Here is an 18,200-nt window from a genome sequence, read left to right as displayed (position 1 = left end):
ATAAAATAAATATGTTTAACATGTAGAAATAAAGTAAAATAGGAGCTCTCAAACAAGAGTAATTAACAATGGAAACCCTACTTAGTGTCATAAGATTTTAAAAAATAAAATAATTGGAAAGGAAGAGATAAAACTTATTTGAACGTAACATGAATGTGTATGTGGAAAACACAAAATAATTTACATATCATAAATGTAGAGTATTTATTAAAGTCACTGATTATAAGATCAATATAGAAAAATTAATTATATTTCTAAATATAGCAATAAGCAATTAGAAGATGAAAAGTTTTTTGTTGGTTTGTTGGTTTGTTTTTTTGTTTTTATAGGAAGGGAGAGGGAGAGAGATATAAAAATATCAATGATTAGAGAGAGTCATTGATCGGCTGCCTCCTGCACGTCCCACACTGGGGATTGAGCCCACAACCCAAGCACAAGCCCTGACCAGTAATCAAACTGTGACCTCCTGGTTCATAAGTCAATGCTCAACCACTGAGCCATGCTGGCCCAGTGAAGATGAAAAGTTTTTAAATGATGCCATTAACATTATCATAATAAAACACTAAACACTTAAAAGATGGGCAAGACCATTCAACTAAAAACTACAAGACATTGATAATAGAAAGTTTAAAAGACCAAAATAAAGCTTAAGATTTATAAGACTCAATATTATAAAGATGTTAATTCAATGCAATTACAATCACTATTCCTGCAAATTTATTTTGTGGACATTGTCAAGTTGATTCTAAGGTTTATATGGAAATGCAAAGATCCAAGAATATCTTAGACAATTTGGAAGAATAATGAAGTTATATCTTATACTTTCAGATATAAGACAACTTATAAAGCTACAGTACTTAAAGCAGATGGTCAAGTATGAAGATAAACAAATAGACCAATGGAACAGAAAAGAGAATAACATACGTGTGGTCACCTGATTTACAACAAAATTGCCACTGCAATTCAGTAGTAAAAGGATGTTTTCAATAATTGGTGCTGAGTCACCAATAATTGGATGTCCATATAAGAATAAAAATAAAGAACCATGATCCTTAGGCTAATACTACATACGAAAGTCAGTTTCAGATGGAGTTTAAACCTAAGTGTGAAAAAGTAAAATAATAAAGCTACTAGAAGACAAAATAGGATGATCTTGATGCTCTTGAAACATCTAGGAAGAATATATATGATATGAGCTGAATTGTGACCCTGCCCCCCAAATTTATATTGAGGCAGGATAGTAAGAAGCCAGGAAAATTCCTTGGCAAGTGGAATGGGGATACTGAAACCGACAGCTGATTCAAACTGGGCCCACCCAACACCCTGGCTTGCCTGCCTCCTTCTCTCTTGCATGACCACCCCCTTAAGTATTAAGCCCTCAGGACAATGAAGTTCTGATCCACATCAAATAATCTTAAGAACAAAGCCTCAGATCTGTTGACCACAAAGACAGAGTTTTGGTCAAATTGGATATAGCATCTAGGCCTCAGTTGTGTTTCAGCTCCAGGCCCAGAAAAACAGCAAAACCAGATGAAGTGATGCCATAGTTGGCATCAGGACCAGATGCAATGACCAATGACCCCCTACCCTAGTGCCAATCAATCACTAAAGACCAAGACCCTGACCTTATATGCTCATTTTGATACATCAGCATAATAAAGGACATATCTGGAAAGCTGACGAATATTCTCCCCTGAGACCTTCTCTAAAATTTCTGCCTTTAGAAAACAAAGGACCCAGCAAGCTACTCCCTAGAGCACACCTGGGCCTTCCCCTCCCCACTTCTTTCCTCGGGCACAGACCTTTGCTTTCTTTCTCCTAAGTTCTAAAGGCTCCCAGGAGACCTGCAACCAGGGGAGCAATGGGCAGCAGCAGCTCCTCCCAAGCTAACCCTCTGAACCTGTCTCCAAGGGCCTTTCTTCTGCCTCTGTAACTTGTTTCCTGAGTCCAAGCTGACTCATTTCTCCTGCCTCCGTGCCTTTCTCTCTAAAAGGCCAAGGCAGCTCTCTGAGCAGCCCACCTGAATATTCTCTCCCAGAGCACTTTCATTTTGCACGCTAAATAAACTTCCTCTTGTGTTCGAGCTCTTGGCTCTGAATTCCTTCTTTGTTGAACTCAAGAACCCAGAGCCCGCATCGCTGCTAACAATATGTTGAAGCCTTAAACCTCAGTACCTTGTAATGTGACTGCATTTGGACATAGGGCCTTTAAAGAGATATTTAAGTAAAAATGCTGTGGTTAGGGGGCCCTAATCCAATATGACTGGTGTTCTTATAAAAAAAAGAGATTAAGACACAAAAGTTCATCTTTTTAAAACATTTTTATTGATTGGTTTTGAGAGAGGGGGAGAGGAAGAGAGGAGAGAGAGAGAGAGAGAGAGAGAGAGAGAGAGACTGATCTGTTGTTCCACTTATTTATGCATTCGTTGGTTGATTCTTGTCTGTGCCCTGATGAGGGGATCAAACGCACAACCTTGGCATATCGGGACAGTGCTCTAACCAACTTGGCTACCCAGTCAGAACTATCATCTTCATTAGTAATCAAAACACATCAGATAGTTTTTGTGATGATTACCAGAGACAAACATTTTCAATAGTCTCAATACCAGATTCCTGTCTTTATACTCATTCTCTCCATAATTTCCTGTAATTGGCTTCTACCTTCACACTTGCCTGAAATTAGTGAGGTCACAGGACACCCCTCTCTATTCAAATATGAAGCCGCTCATATTCTTTCTAGAACTTTCCAAGGCACTTGGACCCTAACCTTTCCTTCCTTGAATGCTCCTCTCAGGTTTCTTCAAAGGCTCATTCCCACTGCCCTGGGTCATTTCTTGATGTCTTGACCACCATTCTCCTCCCCTTTCCTTCCCTCTAGCAGCCATGACCAACTGTAGGTAGACATTTCTTTGGGGGGACGGGGGGAAGGGATATGGAAGTGGAGGCTGCTCAGTATCTGAGAATTTTCCCACCTTATGAAATCCTTTATGCAGCAGACCTCACTGTAGAAGCCAAAAATGCCAGATACTTGCCTTCCCCGCCCCCTTCTGCACCTGGTGCTGACACTAACCTAGGCTGGGCCAATCAGGTGCAGCTACCTTAGGCTTTTACTCTGGAGTTATTGGTGAAAAGAAGCAGAGTCAATAGAAGAGTGTTTCTGGCAGCAGCAACTCCCTGTTTCCATGGCAGCTGTGGTAGCTGTGGTAGCTGTGGTAGCTGTGCTGGTGTCAGTGATGTGAGGCCTGCCATCTAGTGGACAGCGGTGTCCTCACCCAACACTGTTTATGGTTGAGCTGTGGTTATAGCTGTTTAGGCTGAGAGCCTAGGTCTCCAGCTTTCCCAGTGATTCTGTGAGCTATTTATAGCTTAACTTAAAATCAGAATCTATTTCCGTTGCTTGCAACTGAGAACTCTGACCAATATAGCATTTCAGAAAGCTGTCCTCAGTTCTCTTTTTTCTATACCACCTAAGACCACACTTATACCTCTATTTTCTAAACTCCTATTGCATTATTAGAGAATCCATGCAGATTAGCACACTATCATTTGTTATGTTATACTTTAATTTTCCATTTTCATATATTTAATTACAGGTCCCATTGTGTCTATAAATTATGTCTCTCCAACAATACCACGAACCAGCCTGACTGGCGTGGCTCAGTAGTTGAGTGTCAACCTATGAACCAGGAGGTCACGGTTCCATTCCCAGTCAGGGCACATGCCTGGGCTGTGGGCTCTATCCCCAGTGAAAGATGTGCAGGAGTCAGCCATCAATGATTCTCTCTCATTATTGAGGTTTCTATCTTTTTTGCTCCCTCTACCTTCTCCTCTGAAATCAATATAATCAATAAAAATATATATATATATTTTAAATACCATGAACCATGAGAACGATTACATATGAAAGATGCTCTGGCTAGCTTTGCTCAGTGGTTAAAGCGTCCACCTTCGGACCAAAGGGTTTCGGATTCAATTCCCAGTCAAGGGCATGTACCTTGGTTTCAGGTCCCATCCCCAGATCTGTGGGGGGGTGTCGGGGAGGCAATTAGTCAATGTGTCTCTCTCATGTCAATGTTTCTCTCTCACACACACTCTGCCTGAAAATCAATGAAAAAAAAATATCCTAGGGGAGTACAGGGGAGAGATCAACTAAAGGACTTGTATGCATGCATATAAGCATAAGCGATGAATGCAGACAACAGGGGGTGAGGGTGAGGGCAAGACGGGGGGGATGAAGGGACAATTGGGGGGATAAAGACACATTTGTAATACCTTAATCAATAAAAAGTTAAAAAATATATCCTTAGGTGAGGATTTTAAAAAAGAATGGAAATAACATAGCCTTATATACTTGATGGAAATGATGGGAATAAGAGAAATTGAAGATAGAAGGGTGAAAGGCTGGCAGGCCCAATGTCCGTATTTGAGAGGAGAAAAGGTCTAGTACCCAATCAAAGAGTTGGCTTGGAAGCAGAGACAGACCACTTATAGCAGGGGAAAGGCAGGCAAAGCATAGGGGTACAGATGCTGTCAGTGGGTAGATGTGGTGGTGGGTGCTTTAATTTTCTCTCTGGATGAGGAAGCAATGTTATCAGTAGGGAATGATAAGGGAAGAAGGTGTAGGAGGTTGGAGCAGGTACGGAACCGTCATCCAGGACAGCAGTCTAGGGCACAAGGCAACTTTCCAAAAAGTTTACAGTATGGATAATTTTGAAAGAATCTGTTTCCAGATACTCAATTTTCAAATGCTATTTTCCTAAAATTGATCTTTTATCCTAAAAAGAACGTTACCTTCCCAATCTCAATTGCCCTTCTCTCACTTTACAGAAATCATACTCCCCACTCAGCCCAAATCTTAGCACATAATTAGGCAGTATAACATGGTAATTACGATTCTCAACACTGGGGCAAGATTGCCTTGAGCTGAATCTCAGCTTTGCTATTTACCTGCTCTGGTAGCCAGTCTCCAAAATGGCTCCCAAGGATCCTGACTACTGATATTCATGCCCTTGAGTTGTTCTCTTCCTCACTGAATCAGGTCTGGTTTATATAATGAACTAGAGGCCTGGTGCATGAATTCGTGCACGGGTGGAGTCCCTTGGTGTGGCCTAAAGGGATTGGGCTGAAACCGGCAGTTCAACACCGTCTGCCGCTCCTGTCTGCCGCTCCCACTCATTCTGGCCCCACTGTGCCTGCCATGGGCTCACGCCAAATCAGTCCTGATCGGGAGAGGCTCGAGTTGCCACAGTGGTGCTTGCCAGCTGAGAGCCCTGTGTCTGGCACTCATCCTGCGCTGGTTGTCGGGAACTACCTGGCAGCCGCTTTTATATCGTTTTTTCCTTGCAGATCATCTAGGGAAGGGAAGCAGCCGAGGTGCCCAAGGCTGACTTCCAGGAGGCCGACAGTGCTGTCAGGATTGTGCCCGGAGAGCCAGTCCACCGGTGCTTGGCCTGTTCTCCGGAGATTGGACTTGCAGGACTACTGAGGGAGTGAGTGGCTGCTGCCAGGCTGTTGGGCCACCAGGGACAGGTCTGTTAGCCGAGCGGCACTCCCACTGTGGGTGTGCACTGACCACCAGGGGGCAGCTCCTGCATTGTGCATCTGCCCCCTGGTGATCAGTGTGTCATCATAGCAACCCATGGTAACGGTCACTTAGGCTTTTATATATATAGACCAGAGGCCCAGTGCATGAAATTCGTGCACGGGGAGGGGGTCCCTCAGCCCGGCCTGCACCCTCTCCAATCCTGGACCCCTTGGGGGATGTCCAACTGCCTCTCACAATCCAGGACTGCTGGCTCCTAACCACTCACCTGCCTGCCTACCTGATCGCCCCTAACTTATTCCCTTCTGATCTGATCGCCCCTAACTGCTCCCCTTCTGGCCTGATCGCCTGGGTCCTGGGTGCCTGCGACCGGCCGGAGGAGGGAATCTTGGGTCCCGGGTGCGGGGCGAGGCAGAGGTGGTTAGGGGAGTGTGGCTTGTCCCTCTCCTGGGCCACAGGTGCAGCTGCTGGCACCTGGGACCGCAGCTGCAGGTGCTGGCACCGGCACCCAGGACCTCAGGCTGAGCGGCTTGTCCCTCTTCCGGGCTGCATGTGCAGGCGCAGCCTCTGGAGACCGAGACCACAGGGCAGGCAGCTTGTCCCTCTCCCGGGCCGCAGCCTGGCTGGTCCCCATTCCTCTCTTGCAAGCTCATTTGTGACTGGCTGGTCCCCATTCCTCTCTCCCCAGTGCTGAGTGTCTGAGCCGTTAAGGTGTGACTGCGTGAGGGTGTGATGACCATTTGCATATTAGCTCTTTATTATATAGGATGTGTGATGACCAAGGCTGGGTCATAAAGGGCATTGCAGCTTCCACCTTGCTCTTTTGGGTTGTTTGCTCTTGGGAAAGCCAACTACCCTGTCATAAAGACACTCAAGCAGCCCAATAGAGAGGCCATGTGGAGAGGACCTGAGACATCCTACGAACAGTCATTGCCTGCTTGCTCACCATGTGAATGAACTACCTTGGAAACAGATCCTCCAGCTCCAATCAAGTGTTTAGATGACTGCAACCCCAGATAATATCTGACCAAAATTTCATGAAAAACCTCAATTCAGAATCTCACAGCCAAGTCATTTTTGAATTACTGATTCACAGAAGCTGTGAGAGAACTGCCTGAAAGCTGGATGAATGGAAGTCCTACAACTAGAGAAATAAAGAAGAAAGCACATTGAGACTGGTAGGAGAGGCTGGTCCTACACCAGGGGTGGGCAAACTTTTTGACTCGAGGGCCACAATGGGTTCTTAAACTGGACCGGAGGGCCGGAACAAAAGCATGGATGGAGTGTTTGTGTGAACTAATATAAATTCAAAGTAAACATCATTACATAAAAGGGTACGGTCTTTTTTTTTTTTTTAGTTTTATTCATTTCAAACGGGCCGGATCCAGCCCTCGGGCCGTAGTTTGCCCACGGCTGTCCTATACCCATGTTGTGTTGTTTTTTTTAATCAGGAGGGCCATCTCTCTGCGGAGGCTGCCCATGAGGAGCAAGGGGTCCCAGCCCCACACCAGGTCCCCATCCAGGGTTCCAGAGCTGGGAAAAAAAGTCCCCACAAATACAGGCTGTAAAAACCAGCAGGGATTGTGGCTGAGTGACTTGGAGGCTGCTGGAGTCCCAGGTGTTCCACTTAAAGGGCCGGTGCACAAACTTACTCAGACCCTCAGTACTGGGCAGCTATGGGGGACCCAGAAACATATGGGGAGGAACTGGATTGTCTGGCATTAGAGCAGAAACTTGGGGGCAGCTTTCTCCCAAAAAGGGGTGCTCACAGGGGTCATTGTTCCTATGCTGGGATCTCCTCCATCCCAGGACTGACTGACAGCCATGTCTCAGTCTCCATCAGCCTGAAGCACACTGTTTGCTCTGCCCTGGGGATTCCCTGAGACCATTCCCCATCCAATTCGAAGCCCTACCCAAGCTGTTTGCAGCAGCTTGTTCATAGGAATGGCCTGTCCTGGCTCAGGCTTCAGACTTTGCTAAAATCTCTCAAACAAGCTGCAGCTGGTGACTGCATGCCCAAAACCTATCAACAAAAGGCTCAAGACCCGGCACTAGCACCAGCCTACCTTGCTTCATAGCTGGGCTTTGCATGGGCAAAGCAAAGTCCAATACAAATAGAAAATAGCAGCTGTCTGCAGATCCCTCTGTAGCTTCTGCTGGGTGGCCCCAGGCAGTGGCTGACTTTGCACTTCCCTGGTGGCCCTAGAGCCAGTGCACCCAGTGGACAGCCTCCCACAACCACATCAACAATTCAATTAAAGCCCCACTGGCATGGTTCAGTGGTTGAGCATCAACCTATGAATGAGGAGGTCACGGTTTGATTCCCAGTCAGTGCACATGCCCAGGTTGCAGGCTCAATCCCCAGAAGGGGGCATGCAGGAGGCAGCCAATCAATGATTCTCATCATTGATGTTTCTATCTCTCTCTCCCTCTCCCTTCCTCTCTGAAACCAATAAAAATATACTTAAATTTTTTTCAACTAAAAAACAGAACATAGCAGATTACAACTCTAACACCCACAAGTGATACACTCAAGAGGCAGACTCAGTGAACACCAAAGCCCCACTGGAGCAAGTCCTGCTCTATAGGGGTGTTTCCTGCACAGCAGCTTCCTACTGTAGTCACAGCTGTTTTTCACAGCCAATTGACCTGGAGGTCAATTCCTCCCACAGAGTCTTGGCGGGTAGGTCGGGTGGCGCGGCACGCGATACTGACTGGGTTGTGGTTTTGGTGTGACTGCAGGACCTGAGTTCCTCACCTTCTCTGCCCATCAGAGAGCTGGCGGTCGCCATGGCGATGCGGGAGCTGGTGGAGGCCGAATGCAGGGGGTGCCAACCCTTTCATGAGGCTGGCCGGGCACTTCACCCAGGACAAGGCCCTTCGGCAGGAGGGACTGAGGCCCGGTCCCTGGCCACCAGGAACCCCAGCCTCCGAGATGGTCCCTAAGCCTTTGGGGGTAGCCTCTGAAGATGAGTTGGTGGCCGAATTCCTCCAGGACCAGAATGAACCACTTATATCGCATGCCCCTCAGACCTTCAAGATGGATGACCTCCTGGCAGAGATGCAGGAGATTGAACAGTCAAGTTTCCGCCAGGCACCCCAGAGAGCCCCTGGGGTGGCAGACTTGGCCTTGTCTGAGAACTGGGCCCAGGAGTTTCTTGCAGCTGGAGATGCTGTGGATGTAACGCAGGATTATAATGAGACGGACTGGTCCCAAGAATTCATCTCTGAAGTTACAGACCCTTTGTCTGTGTCTCCTGCCTGCTGGGCTGAGGAATATCTGGAACAGTCAGAGGAGAAGTTGTGACTGGGAGAGCCTGAGGGAACAACTGCCAGTGATTGCTGGTATGATGATTATCATCCTGAGGATGATCTACAGCATACTGCCAGTGACTTTGTGGCCCAAGTGGATGACCCCAAATTGGCTAACTCTGAGGCTACATCAGACGCCTGGGTTGACCAGTTCACAAGACCAGGGAACACAGCTGCCCTTGAAATGGAGTTTGAATGAGCCAAATCATCTATAGAGTCTGATGTCGATTTCTGGGACAAGTTGCAGGCAGAGTTGGAGGAGATGGCGAAACGGGATGCTGAGGTTCACCCCTGGCTTTCTGACTATGATGACATCACGACTGCTTCCTATGATAAGGGTACCAGTTTGAGGAGGAGAACCCCCTGCGTGACCACCCCCAGCCTTTCGAGGAAGGGCTGCGGCGACTTCAGGATGGGGACCTGCCGAATGCTGTGCTGCTTTCTGAGGCGGCTGTGCAGCAGGATCCTAAGCACATGGAAGCTTGGCAGTATCTGGGTACCACACAGGCAGAGAATGAACAAGAACTAGTAGCCATCAGCGCATTACGGAAGTGTCTGGAGCTAAAGCCAGATAACCAGACAGCATTGATGGCACTGGCTGTCAGCTTCACCAACGAGTCCCTGCAGCGACAGGCCTGTGAAACCCTGCGAGACTGGCTGCGCTATACACCAGCCTATGCCCACCTGGTGGTGCCCGGGGAAGAAGGGGCCAGAGGCGCAGGACTGGGCCCAAGCAAGCGCATCCTGGGATCTCTGTTGTCTGACTCCCTGTTTCTTGAAGGGAAAGAGCTCTTCCTGGCAGCTGTGTGCCTGGACCCTACAAATATTGACCCTGATGTGCAGTGTGGGTTAGGGGTCCTTTTCAACCTGAGTGGGGAGTATGACAAGGCAGTGGACTGTTTCACAGCGTCCCTCAGCGTTCGTCCCAATGACTATTTGCTGTGGAATAAAGTAGGGCCCACCCTAGCCAATGGAAACCAGAGTGAAGAAGCAGTAGCTGCATACCATTGAGCCCTCGAGCTACAACCAGGCTATATACGGTCCCGCTATAACCTGGGCATCAGCTGCATCAACCTTGGGGCTCATCGGGAAGCTGTGGAACACTTTTTGGAGGCCTTGAACATGCAGAGGAAAAGCCGGGGACCTCGGGGTGAAGGGGGTGCCATGTTAGAGAACATCTGGAGCACCCTGTGTTTGGCATTGTCCATGTTAGGCCAGAGCGATGCCTATGGGGCGGCTGATGCCCGGGATCTGTCCGCCCTCTTATAACTATGTTTGGCCTGCCCCAGTGACAGTGGGATGGGCTGCCCTGTGAGTGTCTGCCTGGAGGGGTCCTCGCTCTGGATGTGACTCCCTCTCCCCAAATGGGCCTACCAAGGGGGTGGGCTGATGATCATAAGCAGTACGGCCTCTCAGGAGTGGCCTCAATGTAGGGGTGGGTAGTCTTTGTTCTAGTTCCTACATAATTGTAGGAAAATGAGCTGTATCTCTTGAGTCCCTTGGTAATTCAAGGGTGCACACCTGGCTACAGATCTCTGCATATCATGCCCTTTCTTGGTGCTGCTTTTTGGGTAGGACCCAGAGATAATAGGGTAACTGTTGTCATCAGCTGCCATTTCTCATAGGGTCTACCACATTTGTAATGTCTGCCCCCCTCCCCCTTTTACTGGGAATTGATAATACTACAGCTTCCTTGGGCAGTTATGTGTAGGCCATTCTTCTGCCATGCACCTCTGTGATGACCATATCTAGGGCGGGATGGCAGGAGTTGGCCTGTTGGACTTAAATGTTGATTTGGCTCAGCAGAGTCAAGTTTTGGTAGGGGTGCTCATAGTTCTGTCATTCTTGGACCTCTCCTGGCTGTTGCTCAGATTCCCTGGGTATGATGCTGCACACAGGAATGCTGGCCTCACTATCTGTGGGTCCTCAAGAGCTGCCAGGGTAAATTGCTACACAGTGTTTGGGTGTTGGGTAGCAGGAAGGCTCACTTGTGGAATTAGCTAGCCTAGAAGGGACCTGATGGGATCAGGTCAAGGGCTGTGCTCTCTGCCCGTTGGTGGAAGGACGGCATCGGGACGTGGGATGTGAGTGCAGGAGTCCCTCCTCCTCTCAGACCTGTGAGTAGGAATTGAACTAGTAGCTCTTCTAGAAAGTTGCTTCAGAAATTGCCATCTTGCCAAATTCCTAGCAAAGAGATGGTTCAGTCTTACCTTAGGACTTTGCTGTACGTCTTGAAGTGTTTCTAGGGGAGAGTGTAAAATAATCCCTTTCCCCTATAGTACCTCTGCAAGGTGAAGACTGAGGGAAGAAGAGGGAGCCTCTTGAATTCGTCTCGCCTGTGCCCTGCGTGGGGAGCTACATTAACCTCCAGAAATGACTGCTGAGCCTCTTGCCTTATCATTAGTAGCTAATGATCAGAATTTTTTTTTTTTAAACTACCATGGTCCCAAGGTTCCATTCTGAGATTTATTTTTCTTTGTATGAATATGTGTAAATGATTTAAAAATAAAACTGTAAAATATTTGTAGGAAGAAAAAAAAATTCCTCCCACAGACACCAACAGCAATCAAGGCCCTAAAAGATTATGCACACAGCCCACACAGGGGAGTACCTAGAGTGCCCAACTCAGGTGACTGGGAAGGCTGAGCCATTGGGCACTACACGACACCTTTTACACAAGGCCACTCTACCAATTCCAGGAGACATAGCAGCTCTACCTAATACTTAGAAACAAACACAGGAAATCAGCCAAAATGTGAAGACAAAGAAATATGTCACAAATGAAAGAAATAGAAGCAAGCAAACTACTGTATACAGAGTTTAAAACCATGATTATACAGTTACTCAAGGATCTTCATGAGACTTTCAAGAATCTTAGTGAGAATGTCAAAGACATAAAAAAAAGGACCAGTCACAAATTAAGCATACACTAACCAAAATAAAGAATAATTTACAGGGATTCAACAGTAGAGTAAAGGAGTCCAAGAACCAAATCAATGATTTGAAATATGAGGAAGCAAAAAACACCTAAGCAGAAGAGCAAAAAGAAAAAGAGAGTCCAAAAATATGAATGAAGAGCATGTAAGGAGCCTCTGGAACAACTTCAAGCATACCAACATTCGCTTTTAATGCGAGTGCCAGAAGAAGAGAGAGAGCAAGATATTGAAAACCTATTTGAAGAAATAATGACAGAAAACTTCCCCTACCTGGTGAAAGAAATAGACTTACAAGTCCAGGAAATGCAGAGAGTCCCAAACAAGAGGAACCCAAAGAGACCCACACCAAGACATCATAATTAAAATGTCAAGGGTTAAAGACAAAGACAGATTCTTAAAAGCATCAAGAAAAAAGCAGTTAGTTACCTACAAGGGAGTGCCCATACAACTGTCATCTGATTTCTCAACAGAAACTTTGCAGGCCAGAAGGGAGTAGCAAGAAATATTCAAAGTGATGAATACCAAGAACCTACAACCAAGATTACTCTACCCAGCAAAGCTCTCATTTAGAATTGAGGGTCAGATAAAGAGCTTTAAAACAAGAAAAAGCTAAAGGAATTCATCACCACCAAACAAGCATTACCTGAAATGTTGAAGGGTAGTCTTTAAAAAGAGGAGGAGGTAGAAGAAGATGATGGTGATGATGAAGAAGGAGAAGAAAAAGGAGGAGGAGGAGGAGGAGGAGGTGGAGGAGGAGGAGGAGGAGGAGGAGGAGAAATAATAATAAAATATATGAACAATAGCCCTGACTTGTTTGGTTCAGTGGATAGAGCGTCGGCCTGCGGACTCAAGGGTCCCAGGTTCGATTCCGGTCAAGGGCATGTACCATGGTTGTGGGCACATCCCCAGTAAGGGGTGTGCAGGAGGCAGCTGATCGATGTTCATGACTCTCTATCCCTCTCCCTTCCTCTCTGCAAAAAATCAATAAAAAAAATTTTAAAAAAATATATGAACACAACAAATACATATCTATCAACAATTGAATCTAAAAATAAAAATAAATGAACAAGCCTTAAATGGTTTGGCTCAGTAGATAGAGCATCGGCCTGCAGACTGAAGGGTCCCAGGTTCGATTCTGGTCAAGGACACATGCGCAGGTTGTGGGCTCGATCCCCAGTGGGGGGGGGGGGGGGGGGGGTGCGTGCAGGAGGAAGCCAATCAATGACTCTCTTATCATTGATGTTTCTCTCTCTCCCCCTCTCACCCTTCCTCTCTGAAATCAATAATATATATATATATAAAATAAAATAGCCCTAACCGGTTTGGCTCAGTGGATAGAGCGTCGGCTTGCAGACTGAAGGGTCCCAGGTTCGATTCTGGTCAAGGGCATGTACCTTGGTTGCGGGCACATCCCTAGTAGGGGGTGTGCAGGAGGCAGCTGATCGATATTTCTCTCTCATAGATGTTTCTAACTCTCTATCCCTCTCCCTTCCTCTCTGTAAAAAAAATCAATTAAAAATAATAATAATAATAAAATAAATGAAGAAGAAATCTAATGAACAAAACAAACTGGTGAATAAAATAGAATCAGAGGCATGGAAGCATGGAAAAGACTGAGGAATCTCAGAAGGGCAGGAAGAGATTAACCGAAGATCTTATCTACAGACACAGATAATAGAGTGGTGAAGGCCTGGGTGGGGCAGGAACTGGGTGTAGTGGGGCAATGGGGGGGAAATGAGGGGTATCTGTAATATTTTCAACAATAAACATTTTAAAAAATAATAAAAATAAAAGTTTAGAGAAAAAAATATATATCATAAGAAAAACACATTGTGCCCTAGCCGGTCCGGCTTAGTGGATAGAGTGTTGGTTGGCAGACTAAAGGGTCCCAGGTTCGATTCTGTTCAAGGGCACATACCTCACAATCCCTGGCCCCAGTTGGGGCACATGCAGGAGGCAACCAACCGATGTGTCTCACAGCGATGTTTCTCTCTGTCTCTCCTCCTCCCTTCCACTCTTTCTAAAAAAAAAGTCAAGGGAAAAATATCCTTGGGTGAGGATTAACAAATAAGAAAGAAAGAAAGAGCCCTAGCTGGTTTGGCTCAGTGCATAGAGTTTCAACCTGTGGACTGAAGAGTTACAGGTTCAATTCCAGTCAAGGGCACATGCCTGGGTTGCAGGCTGGATCCCCAGTAGGGGGCATGCAGGAGGCAGCCAATCCATAATTCTCTTTCATCATTGATGTTTCTATTTCTCTCTTCCTTTCACTTCCTCTCTGAAATCAATAAAAATATATTTTAAAAAAGAAAGAAAGAAAGAAAGACACATCTTTCCCCCCATTGCCCCACTACACCCAGTTCCTGCCCCGCCCCAGGCCTTCACCACTCTATTATTGTATTGTAAACATTTTTTAAATGTGCTATATATCATAACATCTTAAAAAAACCTTTCTGGCTGGGAAGAAGCTGCCCTTCCCAGGGTAGCTAATCTATATTAATAAAAGGCCTGTGGTCGGGACACCGTAACGCCGTCATGACCAAACAAGCAGTGGCTCTCGCAGCGGGCAGGGCGGAGGCACAAGCTACTAGTGGCAGAGAGCTACTAGCAGCAGAGGGCTAGGAGCGGGGGAGGCTGGGGCGGCCAGCTGAGGCAAGTGGAAGCGAGCTACTCATGCATGATTTCATGCGCGCTGGGCCTCTAGTTCCTAAATATAATAACAACTAGCCTACACGCATGCCTTTCATATGCAAAACAACCAGTCCAGAGTGTATACCAATAATGTGAATATATTTAATACCACTGAACTGTATGCTTAATTTTTTTTTTAGTCCTCAGTCATGGACATGCTTAGAAAGAGGAAGGGAAAGAAAGAGAGAAAGGGGGAGAGGGAGACAGAGAGAGAGAGAGAGAGAGAGAGAGAGGAGAGAGAGAGAGAGAAACACTGATGTAAGAAACATTGATCAGTTGTCTGCCATATGAGTCCCCCACTGGGGATTGAACTCATAACCCAGGTATGTGCCTTGATCAGAATCCAACCAGCAACCTTTTGGTTCACAGAACAATGTTCAATCAACTGAGCCACTCCGACTCTTTCTAAAAATCAATAAATAAAAATTAAAAACAAAAAAAAGAATGAAGTACTGATGCAGGCTACAACTTAGATGAACCTTGAAAACATTATGCTAAGTGAAAGAAGCCAGTCACAAAAGTCCACATATTATACTAGTGGCCCGGTGCATGAATTCATGCACATTGAAAGGAAATTAATTAGAAGGTGGCCAGTGAGGTGGGACTCGGTGAGACGGGCTGGACATACTCTGGAGCCAACCTCCCACAGTCCCTTCCCTGGTATCTGCAGAATGAGCCGGGTCCCTCTGGCAGATGGGGTCCCTTGGTCTGGCCTGTGGGGATGGGGCCAAAACCAGCTCTCCAACATCCCCGAAGGGGTCCTGGAGTGCGAGAGGGCACTCTGCAAAGTTGCTGTTGTACAGGGTGTGGAACACAAACACAAGTGTGCAGTAAACCAGGTTTGGGGCTGACAGTGCCTCAGCAACATCACCCACAGCTGAAGGTGGAATCGTGTGGCCCTTTGAGAAATCGGGCTCCCTCCTTTCTGGTTTCAGGGTGTGTCACCCAAGAACAGTAGCTGCCATGTCACTGCAGCTCGGCAGCTCCTGCATTGAACATCTGCCCACTGGTGGTCAGTGTGCATCATAGCAACTGGTCAGACAGTGGGAGGGACACTTAGCATATTAGCCTTTTATATATAGAGACTAGAGGCCCAGTGCACAAAAATTTGTGCACTCGGGGGGGGGGGGGGGGAGAGGGGGTCCCTCAGCCCGGCCTGTGCCCTCTCGCAGTCTGGGACCCCTCAGGAAATAACGACCTGCTGGCTTAGGCCTGCTCCCGGGTGGCAGAGAGCAGGCCCAATCCCTAGGTGCAGCCCCTGGTTGGGCTCAGAGCAGGGCCGATTGGGGAGTTGGGGCACCTCCCCCTGTCATGCACAGAGCAGGGCGGATCGGGAGGTTGCGATGCCACCCCTAGTCATGCTCAGGGTACGGCCAATTGGGGGGTTGGGGCACCGTCCCCTGTAACACTCAAGGCAGGGTTGATAGGGAAGTTGCGGCGCCACCCCCTGCCACGCACAGAGCAGGGCCGATCAGGGGATTGGGGCTCCATACCCTGTCACACACAGAGCAGGGCCCATCAGGGGTTTGGGGAGCTCCCCCCTGTCATGCACAGAGCAGGGTCAATCAGGGGTTTGGGGAGCTCCGCCCTGTCACGCACAGAGCAGGGCCGATCAGGGGGTTGAGGAGCTCCCCCCTGTCACACACAGAGCAGGGCCCATCGGGGGGTTGAGGAGCTGCCCCCTGTCACACACAGAGCAGGGCCCATCAGGGGTTTGGGGAGCTCCCCCCTGTCATGCACAGAGCAGTGTCGATCAGGGGGTTGGGGAGCTCCCCCTGTCACGCACAGAGCAGGGCCAATCAGGGGGTTGAGGAGCTCCCCCCTGTCACACACAGAGCAGGGCCAGTGGGGGGGGGGGGGGAGTTGGGGCACCACACCCTGTCACACACAGAGCAGAGCTGATCAGGGGGTTGGGGCGCCGCCACTGTCACACTCAGGGCAGGGCCAATGGGGAGGTATGGCTCTACCCGGTCTCACATAGAGCAGGGCCCGTGTGGGGGGGTTGGGGTGCCACCCTCTATCACCCACAGAGCAGGGCCGATCAGGGGGTTGGGGCGCTGCCCCCTGTCACACTGATCCCGGTGCCAGGAGGCCTCGCGGCTCCGCTGATCCCGCCCGGCAGGGTCACAGATCCGGGTCCCAGACCGCAGACAGCCTTGCCTGCTGCCGCCTGCCTTCAGTATGCAAATTAGCCGCCATCTTGTTGCTTCAGGGTGGGGGTCCCCACTGGGGTGCCTGGCCAGTCTGGGTGAGGGGCTGAGGGCCGTTTTCAGGCTGGCGGGTGACTGGAGCTCCAAACCTCTCCTTTTTTTCTTTTGTTTAAGTTCTGGCATTTATTTACCATCAATGGCTGTCACTGGAGCTGAGAACCAGCTTTCTCTCCGAGGCTCGGCTGAAAGCAGGTTTCTGGCCTTTGTTTTCTGTATTCGAAACAATGTTGCAACTCCAGCTCTGAGATCCCGGCTGACTGACAGGAGGTTTCTGGGGTTTTGTTTATCTTCTATAAATGTTACAATGTTTCCAACTGAAGCTCAGAGGCCAGCAAGGCAGGCGGGGAACGTTGGAGTCCTCTGTCACTGAAGGAAGCAAGCCTTCCTGTTCGCATCAGCTGCCTGGCTGCCGGCCGCCATCTTGGCTGACAGTTAATTTGCATATACTCACTGATTAGCCAATGAAAAGGGTAGTGGTCGTACGCTAATTACCATGTTTCTCTTTTATTAGTGTAGATGATTCCATTCACATGAAAGTCAAAAATAGGGACATCTATAAAGACAGATAGGAGACTAGGGCTGGGGGTCAAGGATGATTAGGAATAAAAGACCGATAGCTAGCCTGGCTGGGTTATTCAGTGGTTGAGCTTTGACCTATGATCCAGGAGGTCATGGTTTGATTCCAGTCAGGGCACATGCCCTGGTTGCAGGTTTGATCCCCAGTAGGCAGCTGATCAATGATCCTCTCTCATCATTGATGTTTCTATCTCCTTTCCCTCTCATTTCCTCTCTGAAATCAATAAAAATATGTGTTTTTTAAAAAAAGACTGATAGCTAAAGAGTATAGGATTTCTTTTTGAGGTGATGAAAATGCTACAAAGTTGACTGTGGTGATGACTGTGCATATACTAAATTTTCTCTCAGTAAAACTGTTTTTCTTTTTTTTCCTTATTTCTTCCGTAAAGCTGTTTTGTTTTTTTTAAAGAGGAACAAACTACTGACACTTGCTACAACATTGGTAAACCTCAAAAACATTATGAAAGAGGGCAGGCACAAAAGGCCACATACTGTATGGTTCCACTTATATGAAAGGTCGTCTCTGGGGGAAAGAGATGACAGGTGGTTGGGGGAGACCTAGTTCCTGCTCCCGTGCCGGCCTTAAGATTAGCCCCACTCCAAGAGACCTCTCCAATGACAGCCGAGCAGGAAGACTGAGGTGTGAGCTGAATGAACGTGTGGGTGTGGCAGGGGCTCAGCCGGGACTCAGCTCTAGCCACACTTGCCCATTGCCCTCCAGCAAATCGCCTGCTGATAACTATGGAGCAAAGTGTAGGGAGAAAGGAAAAAGGAAGCCGGGAGGAGACCTGGGAGACAGAACGTACTGCCTTGGAAAGTCACCAAGTGAGAGCTCGTCTTCATTCCTCCCTTTCCTCCCCCTCCTAGTCCTTCAGCTCAATCTGCCCACCCGCACTCCCACCTTCTCTGCGAGAGCCTACCCCTGAAGTCAGTCCAC

At 47.8% G+C, this 18,200-nt stretch overlaps 1 pseudogene; it reads left to right on the top strand.

Moving 5' to 3' along the window:
- The first annotated feature begins 8,322 nt into the window (after positions 1–8,322).
- LOC139013210 (peroxisomal targeting signal 1 receptor pseudogene) lies at positions 8,323–10,145 on the top strand (annotated as a pseudogene).
- Positions 10,146–18,200: the final 8,055 nt, after the last annotated feature.

This window comes from Myotis yumanensis, unplaced genomic scaffold (genome assembly GCF_028538775.1).
Source record: "Myotis yumanensis isolate MYYU_CA2020_CCGP unplaced genomic scaffold, mMyoYum1.0.hap1 SCAF_6, whole genome shotgun sequence".
In the NCBI taxonomy this organism is placed as follows: domain Eukaryota; kingdom Metazoa; phylum Chordata; class Mammalia; order Chiroptera; family Vespertilionidae; genus Myotis; species Myotis yumanensis.
The sequence above is the reverse complement of the archived record's forward strand: the minus strand, read 5'-3'. Positions and strand labels throughout refer to the sequence as shown.